The sequence below is a fragment of the Oryctolagus cuniculus genome, chromosome 5 (genome assembly GCF_051225735.1).
Source record: "Oryctolagus cuniculus isolate XC-2025 breed Fujian yellow rabbit chromosome 5, ASM5122573v1, whole genome shotgun sequence".
In the NCBI taxonomy this organism is placed as follows: Eukaryota; Metazoa; Chordata; class Mammalia; order Lagomorpha; family Leporidae; genus Oryctolagus; species Oryctolagus cuniculus.
In genome coordinates, this window is record NC_142871.1 from 25,312,067 (window position 1) to 25,328,675 (window position 16,609).

Consider the following 16,609-nt stretch of genomic DNA (forward strand, 5'->3'; position numbering starts at 1 on the left):
GGAAAACAGTGGAGGATGGCCCAAGTGCTTGGATGCCTGCACCCGCATGGGAGACCAGGAAGAAGCACCTGGCTCCTGGCTTTGGATCGGTGCAGGGCTGGCCATGGCAGCCATTTGGGGAGTGAACAATGGAAGGAAGACATTTCTCTCTGTCTCTCTCTCTCACTATTCTGTAACTCTACCTGTCAAATAAATTTAAAAAAAAAAAAAAAAGGTATGTTCACCTTACCATGGAGAGCATCTGTCCTGGACACCAGCATTTTGTCTACTGCCTGTGTGGTATGGTTTAGTTTGGTCTAGTTGACTAAGGATGCCCCGCAGGAGCTGCCTGGCCTAACGTTAATGCTGTTTACAAACCAACTTTTTTCTTTCTTACAACCGGATACTCTTAGTTCCTCTTTCACATTGCCTTCAATTCTCACAAAGGGCTAGAGAACTATAAACACTCATAAAACACTAAAAATGAGCAACACTGTCAACTAATTGCTATAGCATATATGAAAATTTCATAAAGTACAAAGAAATACAATAGACTGAAAAATACCAGCAATGTTCTTTGCACCCTGTCTCCCCAATCAATCCTTCACATAGCTACCAGCACAATCTTTCAAAACGTTCAATTAGTGCTACATAAAATATGCAAAGCCAATAAGAGCTGCTAAAGGCCTTCATGATTAAATTGAGACTCCCCTAACCTGATGTCTACAGTCTTTGTGGCCTGCTATCTAACTCCATCTCCCTTTCATCTCCTACCAGTTACCCACATGCAACCTGTACACAGGCAAATCAAAGAACTCGCACCTTGTTTAGAATTCTGGGATTTTCTTCTGCCATCAGTACCTGTGCTGTCAAATACAATGGCCACTAGTTCAGTACTTGGAATGTGGTTGGTTCAAACTGACATGTGCTGTAAATATAAGATACATGCTAGATTCCAAAGACTTAGTAAAAAGGAAAAAAAAGTATATAATCAAGAATTTTTAAATATTGTTTGCCTAAAATGATAATATTTAGGATTTGTTGAACTAAGTATAACATGTTATTAAAATAAACATTCTTCGTACTTTTGCTAAACCTGACCCAGATCTGTGACTTGCATTCTCTTTCTGCTGAATGATGCCAGTCTACAGCTGTGCCCATATACTCCCTTCACTAAGCAGCCCTTTTCTGTCCATTAAGATACTTTGTCCTTGTTCTGTAAGGCTTTAAATAAGAATCACCTCCTCTGGGAAGCTTTCCTGGTTGAGTGAATAGGTATTAACATTAGTATACCACCTTATATTAGAATCTACTCTTTAAGTATGAGGCTCTATCATGATTGAGCTCCTTGAAGGTCAAAGCACTTTCCCCAAAACTTCAGCACCAAGCACCACCATTCTAGGAATGTTTGCTTAATTAAATGTCATTTCATCAATAGAATTTATTCATCTATTCCCCAACATGCATATAATGGACACATGGTATTTACTGTGAAACATATAAAGGTGAAATATAATCCTTTATGTTTGTATTATTTATTAAGGTTTATATAATACTATTATGCTCAGGAATTTTCTTTAAGAAATTTCTGCTAGGTGGCAGTTCATTTATTTTTAATCCTATTTTTTTTTACAAAGAAACTAAAGCCCAAATGGTTTAAGTGATTTTTCCAAGATCATGAATTATAATGCATAATTTGAGAATACTTCAAAAAGATCGCAGAAAAAAATGCAATTAAAAGATGTTTATTTTGGTGCAACACAAGCTTTAAATCTGTGTATGGTTGGTTTTTTTTTTTTCTTTTTCTTTTTCTTTTTCTTTTTGTTTCTTTTTTTTTTTTTTTTTTTTTTTTTTGACAGGCAGAGTGGACAGTGAGAGAGAGAGACACAGAAAGGCCTTCCTTCCGCTGGTTCACCCCCCATGGCTGCTGCGGCCAGTGTGCTGCACAGATCTGAAGCCAGGAGCCAGGTGCTTCCTCCTGGTCTCCCATGCGGGTGCAGGGCCAAGCACTTGGGCAATCCTCCACTGCCTTCCTGGGCCACAGCAGAGAGCTGGACTGGAAGAGGAGCAACTGGGACAGAACTGGCGCCCCAACCAGGACTAGAACCTAGAGTGCCGACGCCGCAGGTGGAGGATTAGCCTAGTGAGCCACAGCACCAGCCTAGTTTTCTTATAATACACACATTCCATGAAATTTTTTGAAACCATATATTCTTAATATATGTTAGTTAATACACAGTATCTTATATGAGAATATTACAGTTTCATTTTAACATGTTTTTATTCTTCCTATTACATAATAAAATAAACATACATGTATAAGTAGTAAAAACATTTGCTACTATGCCCCTAAAATCATTTCACTCATCACTATGAACATCCATACCATGCACTGGGAAACTCCCAAGGGATCTATTAAAGGATTTAAAATCTGGAAGAGACATATCAGGTTTATATTTTAGGCTTCTAGAAGCTGATCTCCTGGTATAAGAGGGAAAGAAAGGAAGGAATGTGATGGGCTAGCAGCTCTAGTCAACAATAATTCAAAAAAAGCTCTGTGAGCTTAGAACTACTTTTTAAATTGCCTTCAAATAAAAGATAACGTAAGATCATGAAATACCCTGTAGAGTTTAATGTAATGTCATTTTCTCTCTAAATGATGAAGTCTTGTCACTGGGACAGGCTGCATATGAAACAGTGCCTATAAACAAGCAAAATACTTGCTCGACTATAGTCAGAGATAATTTTTCTGGGAGTCCAAAAACCTGAAGCATCCAAAAATGAACTTATTACAAAAAGATTAAGAAAACACGCAATTGAATGACATTACTCTGGTGATAATTGTCTGAGGTAGTGGTCTGTAGGGATGGTGTCATCTGGTGAAAGAAGAACGATGAGTTGGCAATGTCACGGTGGTCCAACCCATTGGAGACACATCATTGACATCACAGCATTCCCTCTGTGCTTGGGGGTGTTGCAGCATTAGTGATTGTTTACATGTGCTGGTAAGTTTTAAAGCACTAAATTTAAAATGTGAAAATGTAGGCTACATGATTAAAATCTACTGTATTCAATTCCCAGCAAGCTGTACTCATCTGTTTGTGATAGAACCCTGGAGAAGGTAGAAGACAACTGTCCCACTGGGTGGTGGGAATGCTTTGTGGGGATTCCCAATCTGGGATACATTAGTTGTGGAATTCTCCTTTCCAGAAAGGGAGACTAAAAAGCTACGCAGGTGGAACACAACTGCACAATAAGTTGGCATCAGTGTCAGAATCAGAACTTGAATCTCTTCAGACTCATTCGTTTTTGGAAGCAAAGGTCTTCAAACGTGAATAGTTAATATGAAGAGCTTTTAAGCACTTTCTTGAAATTGCAGCAAACAGAACTGTTTTTCTTTACAATGCTTTAAAATTCAAGGTATCCTGGAGTCAGGCCTGGCCCCTGCTGGAGATACAGGCCACTGAGAGCCACATTCTGCTTCCCACAGATGGGGGCATAACATTTCCTCCTATTGGCCCCAAATCTGGGCTTCTATCATGGCACTGACATGACCCAACACTACATAAAGGTCCCAGCCTTTAAGGCCTAAAAAGACAGCCTTTGAAGTAACATCTCATGTCATCACTAAAGCAATTGCAATAGGAATAGTACTCTTAAACAGAGACTGAGTTAGCGTTTTCACACTTGACAACCTAGGTCCATGTATACACAAATGAAGATGAAGGTTATTTTTCCTTTTCCTGTGCCCCAGGCCTCAACTACCTTGAGACTGACCAATCACTTTGCCATCAATCATTTCTTTATTTGTAATTGGAAGCCCAAGTCCACATCTCCTGAGACTCTCTCATTGGCCCAAGTAAATGTGGTTTAGTTCTCCTCATGGTTACTCATTCTCTTTCCTGCTCCTCAGCTGTTCTTCTCTCCTACATGCTGGCCTATTTTTTTCTATTGATTTATTCAGGTAGAGAGATACAGAGGGAGAGGGAGAGAGACTCAGAGAAATGGAAAGACAAATAGAAATCTTACATTCACTGGTTCACTCTCCAAATAGCCTCATGGCCACTGCTGAGTCAGGACAAAACCAAGAGCAAGGAACTCAGTGTAGGTCTCCCACATGGATGGCAGGGACCTAAATAATAAAGCCAACACCTGCTGTCTTCCAGGAAATACATTAGCAGAAAACTGGAATTGGAAGCCAGAAGCTGAGACTTGATCCAAGGCATTCCAATGTGGGACACAGTTGCCTTATCATTAGACCAAATGCCCACCCTGTCCATGGCTGTTTGATGCTTCTGCCTATACACAGACTCTCCTGGTTTTGGTACCAGGATGCTTTCTCCATATCCACCAGGTATTAGACATGGCAGTCACGGTTCCTGTTAAGGGCCATCATCTTATTCAACCCCTGCTGAAAAGACCACCTTACCTAGCCACCTTTTGCATCATTTAACCCCATCCTCAACTCGGCCACAACGGATGTGATCAGAGGCAGACACTTCATTCACAAATAGTTCAGTCTGCATTTAATTAGTCCTGGTACAAAAATAATCTAGATTCTCTACGATCATGAAGAAAAGTAATCCATGACAAAAAACAAAAGATAAGGGGGCACAGCAGAGTTTTCAAGGCATGATCCAAAGGGTCTTTTGAGTTTTGCGGAGGTAAAATGGGGCCTGGTTTAGGGAGGAGGGGCTGCTTGAGCAGGAAGGAGCCAGGCCTCCTTGACACTTTATTCACTGCAGGTCAACTTTTTTGTTAAAAGATTTATTTATTTATTTGAAAGGCAGAGTTAGAGAGAGAAAGAGAGGAAGAGAGAGAGAGAATAAGAGGTCTTCTATCCAATGGTTCACTCCCCAATTGGTCGCAATGGCTGGAGCTGTGCCAATCCAAAGCCAGGAGCCAGGAGCTTCTTCCAGGTCTCCCACGCGGGTGTAGGGGCTAAAGGACTTGGGCCACCTTCTGCTTTCCCAGGCCACAGAAGACAGCTGGATCAGAAGTGGAGCAGCCGGGACTTGAACTGGTGCCCATATGGGATGCCAGCACTGCAGGCAGCAGCTCTACCCATGAGGCCACAGTGCAGGCCCCTGCAGTTCAACTTTTATCTCCATTAAATATAAGATGTTTCCTGAGGAAAGATTTTCATTACTTTAAAGGGTTTGAGGGGTGGGCATCTGAGTGCTGGCTATACCATTGCTAATCCAGCTCCCTGCTAATATGCCTGAGAATTACTTAAATCCATGCCACCCATATGGGAGACCAGGATGGAATTCTGGGCTTCTGGTCTTGGTCTGGCCCAGCTCTGGCTGTTACGGGCATATGGAGAGTGAACCAGCAAATGGAAGTGCTCTCTCTCTCTCTCTCTCTTTCTCATTACCTCTCTACCTCCCTCCCTGTCAATATCCCTTTCAAAAACATAAATATATTTTTGGTAAAAAAAAAATTTGAAAACACTAACGAGGAAAAACTGGAAACACAGCAGGTTTAGGAAGCTTGATAACAGACACCTACCAGATGGTGGTGGTCCTGGGAGAACTGCTGAGTCACACAAGTGTGGAATACCTGGGAAGATCCATGCACATGCACTTCTGCTCTCCCTACGCTCAGCTCTTCTGAGGTCCTGGCTCCTGGCTCGTCCTGGGTCCCTGGGCCTGTGGATCCTTAAGAGTAGACGGCTACCAGGCCACCCCCCAGCTCCTGCAAGACTCCATCACTTAAGGCAGCTGAGCAAGCTTTTGGTTCTTACATCAAAAGAACTCTGTTGAAAAACATCTGTGGGGGTTTGCCATGTTGAAAAAATAATTTGTCCTAGAAAGTTCATAGCTCTTTGGGTCTACAATTGGAGGACACGACCCTTGCATGATTATTGAGGTATTTCAGGATGTACAAACCTTGGTTTTGGTGTTTTTTGTTTTTTGCCTTTTTTCCCTGAATTTTACAATCTGTTAGATCAAGAGTTTAGATTTTTCCAAGTCTCAGGGTCAAGGAGGGTTAAAGAATATGCTGTGGTGAATCCCCCAGAGATCAATGTGCAGGGGGCTCAGCCCCAGTATGGTGGGCATAGGACAGTGGATACCTGGATTGTGGCGGCTCCATCCTCATAAATAGAGCTGCCTCAGTGGAATGAATCAGATCTGGTAAAAGGGGATTCCTTCCCATGAGAGGGGTCATTATAGAAAGAATGAACCTGGCAATCTCTTTGGTCTTTTGCCTCTTTGCTTGCACACAAGCCTCTTCTGCATGCAGCCTGTTCTCTTCTTGCTTTTCCATCATGCTATGAAGAAGCCAGTGAGACCTCATCGGGATGACAAGGTCATGCTATTTCAGATTTTCCTGCAACCTTAGTAGTGGAGCCATGGAATCTCTACTTTATAAACTACCCAGCCTCAGGTATTTTGGTATAAAAATTCAAAATAGTCTAAGACAAGTATCTCTCACTCTTGCTTTCTTTTTTAAAAAAACATTAATTAATTAGCTAATTTGAAAGGCAGAGTGACAGACAGACAGACACACACACACACACACATAGGGAGGGTGGGAGGCAGGGAGGGAGATAGGGAGGTAGGGAGGCAGGGAGGGAGGGAGGGAGAGAGAGAGAAAGAAAGAGAAGAGAGAGAAATACAGAGGTTTTCATCAGCTGGTTCATTCCCCAAATGACCACACAGCCAGGTTTGGCCTGGGCCAAAGCCAGGAGCCTGGAACTCCACTCAGGTCTCTCACATGTGTGATAGGAGCCCAAGCACTTGGACCATCTTCCACTGTCTTTCCAATTGCATTACCAGGACACTGCAATGAAGTGGAGCAGCTGAAACTTGAACTGGCACTCAGATACAGATGGCCGGCATAGCAAAAGGCAGTTTAACCTACTGCAGAACAACGCCAGTCTCTCTCACTCACGCTTGCTTTTTTTTTTTTTTTTTAACTTTTATTTAATGAATATAGATTTCCAAAGTACAGCTTATGGATTACATTGGCTTCCCCCCACCCCTCAATGACTTCCCTCCCACCCGCAACCCTCCCCTTTCCTGCTCTCTCCCCCCTTCCATTCATATCAAGATTCATTTTCAATTTTCTTTATATACAGAAGATCAGTTTAGTACGCATTAAGTAAAGATTTCAACAGTTTGTACCCCACACAGAAACATAAAGTGAAAAATACTGTTTGAGTACTCGTTATAGCATTAAATCTCAATGTACAGCACATTAAGGACAGAGATCCTGCATGAGGAGTAAGTGCACAGTGACTCCTGTTGTTGACTTTACAAACTGACACTCCTGTTTATGGCATCAGTAATCTCCCTATGCTCCAGTCATGAGTGTCACTCCCCCTCTTCACGGAGGAACGACACAGGACCCTGCGCTGTTCTTTCGTCTGCTCGGCCCTTCCCGGGTTTGCTGCTGGTTCTTCCCGGGTTGGCTACCGACCCTTCCACCTCCATGGAAGGGCGGTTCCCCCTGCCACTTTCCCCACTTCCGCGGGGGAGCAGCACACCACTGGCCGGCTCTCTCGGGGGCTGCTCAGATGTTCCTCAGGTGTTCCTGGTACATGTTGTCTCTCTCCTCCTTTATAGTCCTCTTCCACCAATCCCAACTCTGCTACCCACACGCCAAGTACGCTGCTCTCCTCCAATCAGGAGCAGCTCCTGCAGCTTGTCAAGTTGGTGAGAGGCAGCTGGGTAGAAGCTGTTTACTCCTCTCCCAGCGCCATATTGTGGGAGAGCAGATGCATAGAATAAGTCTTAATTCCAGTAACTTAGTCTAGTCCGAGTTGCTCCCCACAATGAGTTTCCAAGGCTATGGAAGCCTTTTGAGTTCACTGACTCTTATCTTATTTAGACAAGGTCATAGTCAAAGTGGAAGTTCTCTCCTCCCTTCAGAGAAAGGTACCTCCTTCTTTGAAGACCTGTTCTTTCCACTGGGATCTCACTCACAGAGATCTTTCATTTAGGTGTGTGTGTGTGTGTTTTTGTTTTTTTTTTTTTGTTTTTGTTTTTGTTTTTTGTTTTTTGCCAGAGTGTCTTGGCTTTCCATGCCTGAAATACTCTCATGGGCTTTTTAGCCAGATCCGAATGGCTTTAGGGCTGATTCTGGGGCCAGAGTCTCACTCTTGCTTTCTAAAACCTTCCTCTTTCATGCCAACTGGGCCAAATACGGGTGAACAAGGGGCATGAGGAGAGGTACTGGTACAGCTAGGACCACTCCTCACCATGAGATGCAGGTGCTGCTCTTGGTTATTTCCTGCTGTTTCTTCAACACTTCATCCTTGTACTTACTGCACAACAAGGATTGAATAGGCATCTTTTTTTTTTTTTTTTTTGACAGGCAGAGTGGACAGTGAGAGAGAGAGAGAGAAAGGTCTTCCTTTTGCCGTTGGTTCACCCTCCAATGGCCACCACAGCCCGCGCGCTGCAGCCGGCACACCACGCTGATCCGATGGCAGGAGCCAGGTACTTCTCCTGGTCTCCCATGGGGTGCAGGGCCCAAGCACTTGGGCCATCCTCCACTGCACTCCCTGGCCACAGCAGAGAGCTGGCCTGGAAGAGGGGCAACCGGGACAGAATCCGACGCCCCGACTGGGACTAGAACCCGGTGTGCCGGCGCCGCAAGGTGGAGGATTAGCCTAGTGAGCCGCGGCGCCAGCCTAGGCATCTTTCTTGATAAATCAAGTAACAATACAGGTAAAATTCTTTTTTTCCAGGACAGCCTTCTTACTTCTGAGAAATCTTTTATTTTTATCCAAGAGTTTTAATTAGGGCCAGCATAGCAGTGTAGCAGGTAAAGCCACTACCTGCAATGCTGGCATCCCATATGGGTGCCATTTCATGTCCTGGCTGTTCCATTTCCAACAAGCTCCCTGCTAATAGCCTGGGGAAAGCAACAGAAGATGATCCAAGTGCTTGGGCCCCTGCTACCCACATAAGAGACCTGAAAGAAGCTCCTGGCTCCTGGCTTTGGGTTTGGCTTGGCCCAGCCCTGGCCATTGCAACCATCCACAGAGTGAACCAGTGGATGGAGATCTCTGTCTCTGCAACTCTGACTTTCAAATAAATAAATAAAACTGTTTTTAAAAAAGGGTTTTAATTAATTCAATAACAGAAGTTCCAATAGAGAATTATCTTTCTGTAAGGCATTAGGTTAACTATGGAAATAAGATGCCTGGTGACCTGCCTGACATCCCAGCACCCCCTGAGATAGGATGTGAACTAACTATCCCCTGGTAACTCTATTAATTTTTTAATGACCACCTAAGTTTAACAGTCTCTATATAATTTTCATAAAATTATGCTAATTCTGAGACCTAAGCATTTCAAATTCAATAAAAGTTAATTGCCTATATTTTCACTTCTAAAAACCCACACTGAGATAATAGTCATGGATAAAAATATTCACAGCAGTTAACAGAATTACTTGAGCAATTATTTAATGCAATGAAAAAAAATCCCTTAAATTAAAAAGTTAAAGAGACGGGGACCTAGAGTGCTTTCTCTCTCTCTCTCTCTCTCTCTCTCTCTCTCTCTCTCTCTGAGACACACACAAAGAGACAGAGTCAGAGAGAATTCCCATCCTCTGGCTTATTCACCAACAGCCAGTAATGGGCCAGGCCAGAGGCAGGAGCTAGGAATTCAATCCAGGTCTTCCCCACAGGTGGCAGGAACTCAGTAACTGGAGCCATCGCTTACTGCCTCCCAGGATGCACATCAGCAGGAAGCTGGAATTGGGTGCTGGAGCTGGAATCCAAGTCAAGGCACTGGGATCTGGGATGGGGACATCTTCACTGTTAGAACAAATGCATGCCCCCAGAACAGTCATTTTTAAGACAATATTGAAAAGATGTGACTTCACTACACTACAACACTTCTGTAAATCAAACAAGTGGATCAGTGTCAAAACAGGCAAAGTCAGAAAATGGCAGCCATTGGTTCCTTGCCATTGCCACTACCCAAGGTTTACCAGCAGTTCTGAATGATTATAAACAAGTAGCTTTCTCTTTAAAGAGATCTGAAACCAATTTCTTTAATTGATAAAAACCACTCCCTTAACCACAGATGTCCTCTTAGTAAAAATCTGTATGTTTTATTGACCATATAGCAGTTGTGAAACCAAATATACAAAAGAACACAGTAGAATCACATTACCTTAAATTATTTATAAACTTGTTTCTCATACTGAAATAAAAGCAAGGAAAAAGACAAAATTGCCTCACACATTAAAAAAATTCTAACACATTTTATGAATGTGAAAGGTAGAAAGACAGAGACAGACTGAGATCACCTATCTGCTGCCTCACTCCCTGAATGCCTGCAATAGCTAGGGTTATGGCAAGCCAAAACCAGGAGCCAGGAACTTCATCAAGGTCTCCCAAATCATGGCAGAGACCCAAATACTGGAGCCATTGCCTGCTGCCTCCTAGGGTGTTCAGAAGCAGAGAACAAGAAGGGTTCAGGGATGGGACTCAAACCTAGGCATTTAGATATGAGATGTGCATATCTCAAGTGGCATCTTAACCACTGCACGAACTGCCCATCCCTACCTCGTACATTTCAGAGTTTGGGGAGAGGCAGTCTAAGAGATCAATTGTTAGGTATTTCCTAATTGCATACAGATACCAAATCTCTATTATACACAGATATAAAATCTGTTTTTGACTTTTTTTCCATATTATTAAATAAACTTCTCTTTTTGGGCCAGCAGGTGCATATCATCAACATGAAAATGGAGCAAAAAGTTGTGTACAGTTTTAAAACTATACACTCTCACCAACTTAATGGTTTTGCTCATAATTCAACTGGTTTATAGTACTGATTAATGTTTTTTTAATGCTTCATTTATTTACTTGAAAGTCAGAGTTACAAAGAGAGAGGGAGAGATAGAACAAGAGGTTTTCCATCCACTGGTTCCCTCCCCAGACGGCCGCAAGGGTCACGGCTGGGCAAGGCCAAGCTAGGAGCCAGGAGCTTCTTCCAGGTTTCCCATGTGGGTTGTGGGTAGCAGCAGCCCAAATACTTGGATTATCTGCCACTGTTTTTCCCAGGCCATTAGCAGAGATCTGGATGGGAATTGGAACAGCCAGGACACAGACTGATGTTCATAAGGGATGCTGCTGTCACAGGTGGTAGCTTTACCAACTACACCACAATGCTGGCCCCTGATTAATGGTTTTAATCTTTTAATTTAAAAGAAGCAAAATCAAGGAGAAGACTTGCCATATTATTTAGAAATGTTTGATTACTTGAGGAGGCAACAGCAGTGTTTAATCACTGGCAGATCAAAAGTGACTTTCACTGTCAGGTATTCAGTCAACAAATATTTGCTGAGCTTCTATGTGAGAGAGATCTGAAGCAAAGCGACATGAACCAGATGTATTCTCTGCCTCCCACTTCCCTTCTGTGTGGGGTATCTAAGATACAAATCTGATTAACCACAATGTGAAACAGAGAGTGCCAAGTACCCTCGAATATAAAGGAAGAATTGCTTGGGAATTTAGGGAAGAAACGGGAGAGCTTCTCACTGGACAGGACAGGACAGGACAGGACAGGTTTTTGGAAGAGGCCAACCTTCAGCGTAAAAAACACTGGAGTTCAACAGGTGGAGGCAGAAAGCTCCATCAGTCAGGGAGGCCAGCACAAGCAAGGCACTAGGGAAGACAAGGCAGCTGTGGAAGAGGCCAAGTTTGCCAAAAACGCAGTGCAGATAAAGGACAGCGCTTGGATTCAAGTCTGAAAGAAAATCTACTGAAGTGAAACCGGACGTATTTTAAATGCCATGCTGGGGAGGGGTAACTTCACTAAGTGGGGCGTTGCTGAAGGGTCTTGAGGCAACGAGTGGTCTAAATGATGTGGTTTCAGGAGCCTGATCTGGCAGCAGTACACAGAATATATTAAAGAGGAAGGTGGAAGGCCAGGAGAGCATAGCTGTGGTCTCAGTGAAGAGACTGAGAACAGCTGTGGGGGTGGGGGAACACAAGCATGGAGACACACAGGGCTATGGCAGGCAGGGTGGCAAAGGGCCTGCTACATGTGACTCACCAGAGTCCTTCAAAGAGTTCACAGAACAATGGAATTTGCTGTTTTGGTGCAAATATTTCAGAAATTCATGCATAGATTTTTTTTTTTTACTAATACAGACACTCCAAGAACTTTATGGAGTCCCCTTGTGCACAGGAGGAGCACCCATGCTGCTTGGCTTGCCAGTCTAAGTTTATGTTTTTTTGGTTGTCATGGAATAATTACTCAGAATGGCCACCTTCACCCTGGATGTATTCTGGCTTGGATAACGCATTACACAAGCATGTTTGATATACTTTTCCCCTTTTCCTCCTCAAGACAATCCTCCAGTTTACCCATGAAGAAGCTGAAGGTCTGAGAAATGAGTTGCCTAACGGCACCAGTAGCAGACAGGGACTGGATGTGAGCACAGATCATTGCAGTCCAAACCTGTGGACTTTCTACTGTACCTGGTTTCCAGCCCCTGACTTAAGGGTAGGTTACAGAGGGCAAAGAACAGAAGGAATTCATTAAAGAGATAGAGATGTCAGAATGATTAAAAGCAGGGGGGAAAGATTAGCTCTGGTTTGGATATGTGGTCTCTAAGGTACTGGAAGGACATGGAAGCAGTTGGAGATACTGGCTGGAACTCAGGAGGGAAATCACACTCTTGCTACAGAATTGTGTATCTTCCAAATGAACAGATGCAAGAGTAGAAACCCTGGGACACAATGACATGGCCAAGCATGAGACCACAGAACAAAGGTCACAGCGCAGATGCCTGCAGTGGCCAGTCAGGTGACACAAATGAGGAGGGGCAGCCACGCCATGTGAGGGAGGAGCAGGAGATGGTACAAGGGTGATCTGAATTTCCTATGGAAATTAGTTCCAATTTTAGAAAGATTAAAATTATTAAAATGGTAATCACTTCTCGAAGCTGGTGACTAATTTCTACTAGTTTAATTTAAAATAATTCACAATCTATGAAAAATTAAATGAAAATGATAAGTTGTAGTCACTCAATTTTTGTCCACTTTTTCCACTCTCAGATCAAAAGAGAGCTTTTCTAAAGTGCAATCAGTTTTTTATCAAAATTACTAGCTACCTCCAATGAAACAAAATTGCACTGTTTTTATTATCCCAAATGCAGATACCAGGGAACTTCAAAAAGTTTGAAAAAATGGAATTAAAAGATACATTTATTTTGGTGCTAAGAATTTGATATCCATGTAGATTTTTTTTTTCATAATACACATTCGCCATGAACTTTCTGAACACCCTGTGTATAACTCAAACATCAGTGCCTTGAGCATGAGGAGGAGGCAATGGGGTGGGGAGAGAGCAGTATTTCAAAAAGCAATACCCCAACTTTCTTTTTTTTTTTTTTTTTTTTTGACAGGCAGAGTTAGACAGTGAGAGAGAGAGAGAGACAGAGAGAAAGGTCCTCCTTTTTCCATTGGTTCACCCCCCAAGTGGCCGCTACAGCCAGCCGGCTGGTGCGCTGCGCCGATCTGAAGCCAGGAGCCAGGTGTTTCCTCCTGGTCTCCCATGCGGGTGCAGGGCCCAATGACCTGAGCCATCCTCCACTGCACTCCTGGGCAACAGCAGAGAGCTGGACTGGAAGAGGAGCAACAGGGACAGAATCCGGCACCCCGACTGGGACTGGAACCTGGAGTGCCGGCGCCACAGGCGGAGGAGGATTAGCCTAGTGAACCAAGGCGCCAGCCCCCCCCCACCAACTTTCAAATTGATTTACATTATAAAAATAATAAAAATTGTCTTCATTAAAAGAAACTTTATGAAGTATAACATAAGTCAGAAATCACAGTGCTGACCCATTGAGGCAATGAAGCAATTTGACAGTTACCCATGTCTTATATTCCTTTCTCCCTTATACACAAAAGCACGCATAGATGCACTATTCTAAACAACACAGAAAACCCTCCTTATGTACAGGTCCCATATCCACAAGTTCAATCAACAATGATCTAAAATATTACTTAAGCTCTGTATTGAACATGAAAAGACTGGGGCCAGTGCTATGATGCAGCAGGTTAAATTACAGCCAGCAGTGCCAGCATCCCATAAGGGTGCAGGTTTGAGTCCTGGCTGCCCTACTTCTGATTCAGCGCCCTGCTAATGTGCCTGGGAAAGTAGCAGAGGATAGCCCAAGTCCTTCGGCCCCTGTACCCATGTGGGAGACTCAGAAGAAGCTCCTGGCTCTTGGCTTCAGCCTTGTCCTGCCCCAGCTGTTGTGGTCATTTGGGGAGTGCACCTGTGGATGGAAAAATCTCTGTGTCTCCTCTCTCTCTAACTCTGTATCTCAAAAAACAAATAAATCTTTTTTAAAAAAGAACATGCACAGACTTAAAATACTAATTTATTAATGAGAAGTTTAGTTACCAGTCTTTCACTGCCTGACTCTTTCAATGGAAAGATAACGAGCACCTGCAGCCTTCATGGGCCTACACCAGAGGTTCTTGAATTTTAGCAGCATCAGAAATGGGTTTGTTTACCTGCTGGACTCATGAAAGCAGAGAGTGCTGGGATACAACTTGACACTTTCTGGTTCCATGGGTCTGGGAGGTTGTGAGACTTTGTACCTCTAACTAGTGGCTGGGAGATGCCAACGCTGCTGGTCTGGGGACCACACTTTGAGAACTGCTGATCCGCACACCAGTGGGTGTGCTACCCAGAGGCTGACTGGCTTCTGCCTTTTTCAGAATTACCCTGGAGCACAAACATCTACCAAAGTTCGGTTTCTCATGGCACTCTGGAAAATGATTCAACAACATGGCTAAGGACAGAGGTCCAACTTTTTGCCTCATTGTCTGTGTTCTGAATCCAACCTAGTTTAATATTTTGGAAAATGTTACCCTTTTCTGTACCGAGCAAAGTAAATATTTTGTCAGTTGTTAAGGATGAGCTGCAGAGTAAGACCTAAAGATGTATCCAAATCCAGCAGGAAGCCTTGGCGCTGCCTTGGAACTTTTTCCAGATTGTGACTTGTAATGTACTTCAGAAGCCAGCAGAAATACCAACCACTCCATCTATTAAGAAAAGGCTGAATGAACCTTTTCACAGCAGAATACTTTTTTTCCACACCAATTCACATTACATTTGGCAAAGAAAGGAGGAAGGAGAGACAAAATGCTCTTCTGTCGATAGGACTTCATACAAGTATTGTTCTCACATAAAGAACTCCGTAGTGGTGAGTTTTAAACTCAGAAGAAAATTGTTGTAATCCCCTCTCTAGTTTGACAAATGAGAAAAATAAGGCTCAGAGAAGGTCAATGTGATTTTGCTACAGAACCAGGTAGTAAGAGTACTGGAGCTGGGATAAAATTCACAGTCTTGGGAGGGAGAAAAGGAGGGTTTGGCACAATAGTTAAGACCCAATTCCCATATCAGAATGTCTGTGCTAGGGTCTCAGCTCTACTTTCAGTTGCAGCTGTCTGCTACTGTGTACTTGGGAGGCAACAGGCGAAGGCCCAACTGAGTCCCTGCCACCCACAAAGGAGGAGACTCAGGTTGAGTTTCCAGGTTCTTGGCTTTGTCCTGGTCCAGCACTGGCTGTTGTGGGCATTTGGTTGCTGATAGCTGGAGGAGCAGCTAGAAGGGAGTCCTTGGGGCCAGCACTGTGGCAGAGTGGATTAAGCGGATTAAGCCTCTGCTTGTAATGCCATCATCCCATGTCAGAGTGCTGGTTCAGCTGCTCCTCTTCCAATCCAGCTTCTTGCTAACGTCCCTGGGAAGTAAGCAGAAGATGTCCCAAGTAAGTACCTGGGCTCCTGACATCTATATTGGAAACGAGGCTTTGGCCTGGCCCCCAGACCTGGCAGCTGCTAGCATTTGGGAAGCGAACAAGAGGATGAAAGATCTTTCGTGCTCTCTCTGCCACTCTGTCTTTCAAATAAGTCAATGTCTTTTTTTCAAAGAGAAGAGTGTCCTTTTCTGTCTTCCTCACTAAGCATTTCCTAAAGCACCCTGCACTCCGGTGATGTGGGCCTCTAACATACCAAGACAGCAGAAATGTAATCTTCATTGTGGTGAAATTCATATTTTGTCAGAGAACTGTGTGGAAGGATGCTATGGGATGAGGTGTGCAACAGAATGCATGTGTTGGAAACTTAGACTCAAGATCGGTCATGTCTTCTTATTTGAAGATGGAGCTTTTGGGGATTAATTAGGATTTGATACGATTGTTAGGATGGAGTCCCATGATGGCATCAGTGACTTCAGGAGAAGAGGAAGAGAGAACAGAGGTGACACGCTGGCTGTCTCACCATTACAATGGGCAACAAGGCCCTCACCAAATGCCAATGACAAACTCTTGAATTCTCCAGCCTCCAAACCCATGAGCTAAATCAATCTCTGTATTTTTTTTAATAAGTTGCATAGTCTGTGGCATTCAGTTATAGCAATAGAAACTGGGCTAACATGAGGAAGGTACACTGCAGACAAGGGGTCTTAGAGATCATCAAGTTCCACAGTTCATGTACAAATGAGAAATTAAAGCTCTCAGGAGTGAGGAGCTTTCTAGAGTTTTCATAACCTTTTAAATGGCAACGATGAAGCCTGATTCCAGATCTCTGGCGCTGTGGCATGTTGCTATTTGTACCTTATCATTCCATCTACTGTAGTAC

At 43.5% G+C, this 16,609-nt stretch overlaps 1 protein-coding gene across 5 annotated transcripts in view; it reads right to left on the minus strand.

The window, feature by feature from the left end:
- AIG1 (androgen induced 1) overlaps positions 1 to 16,609 on the minus strand; it is a 358,237-nt gene that overhangs the window by 151,509 nt on the left and 190,119 nt on the right. The window lies entirely within an intron of this gene.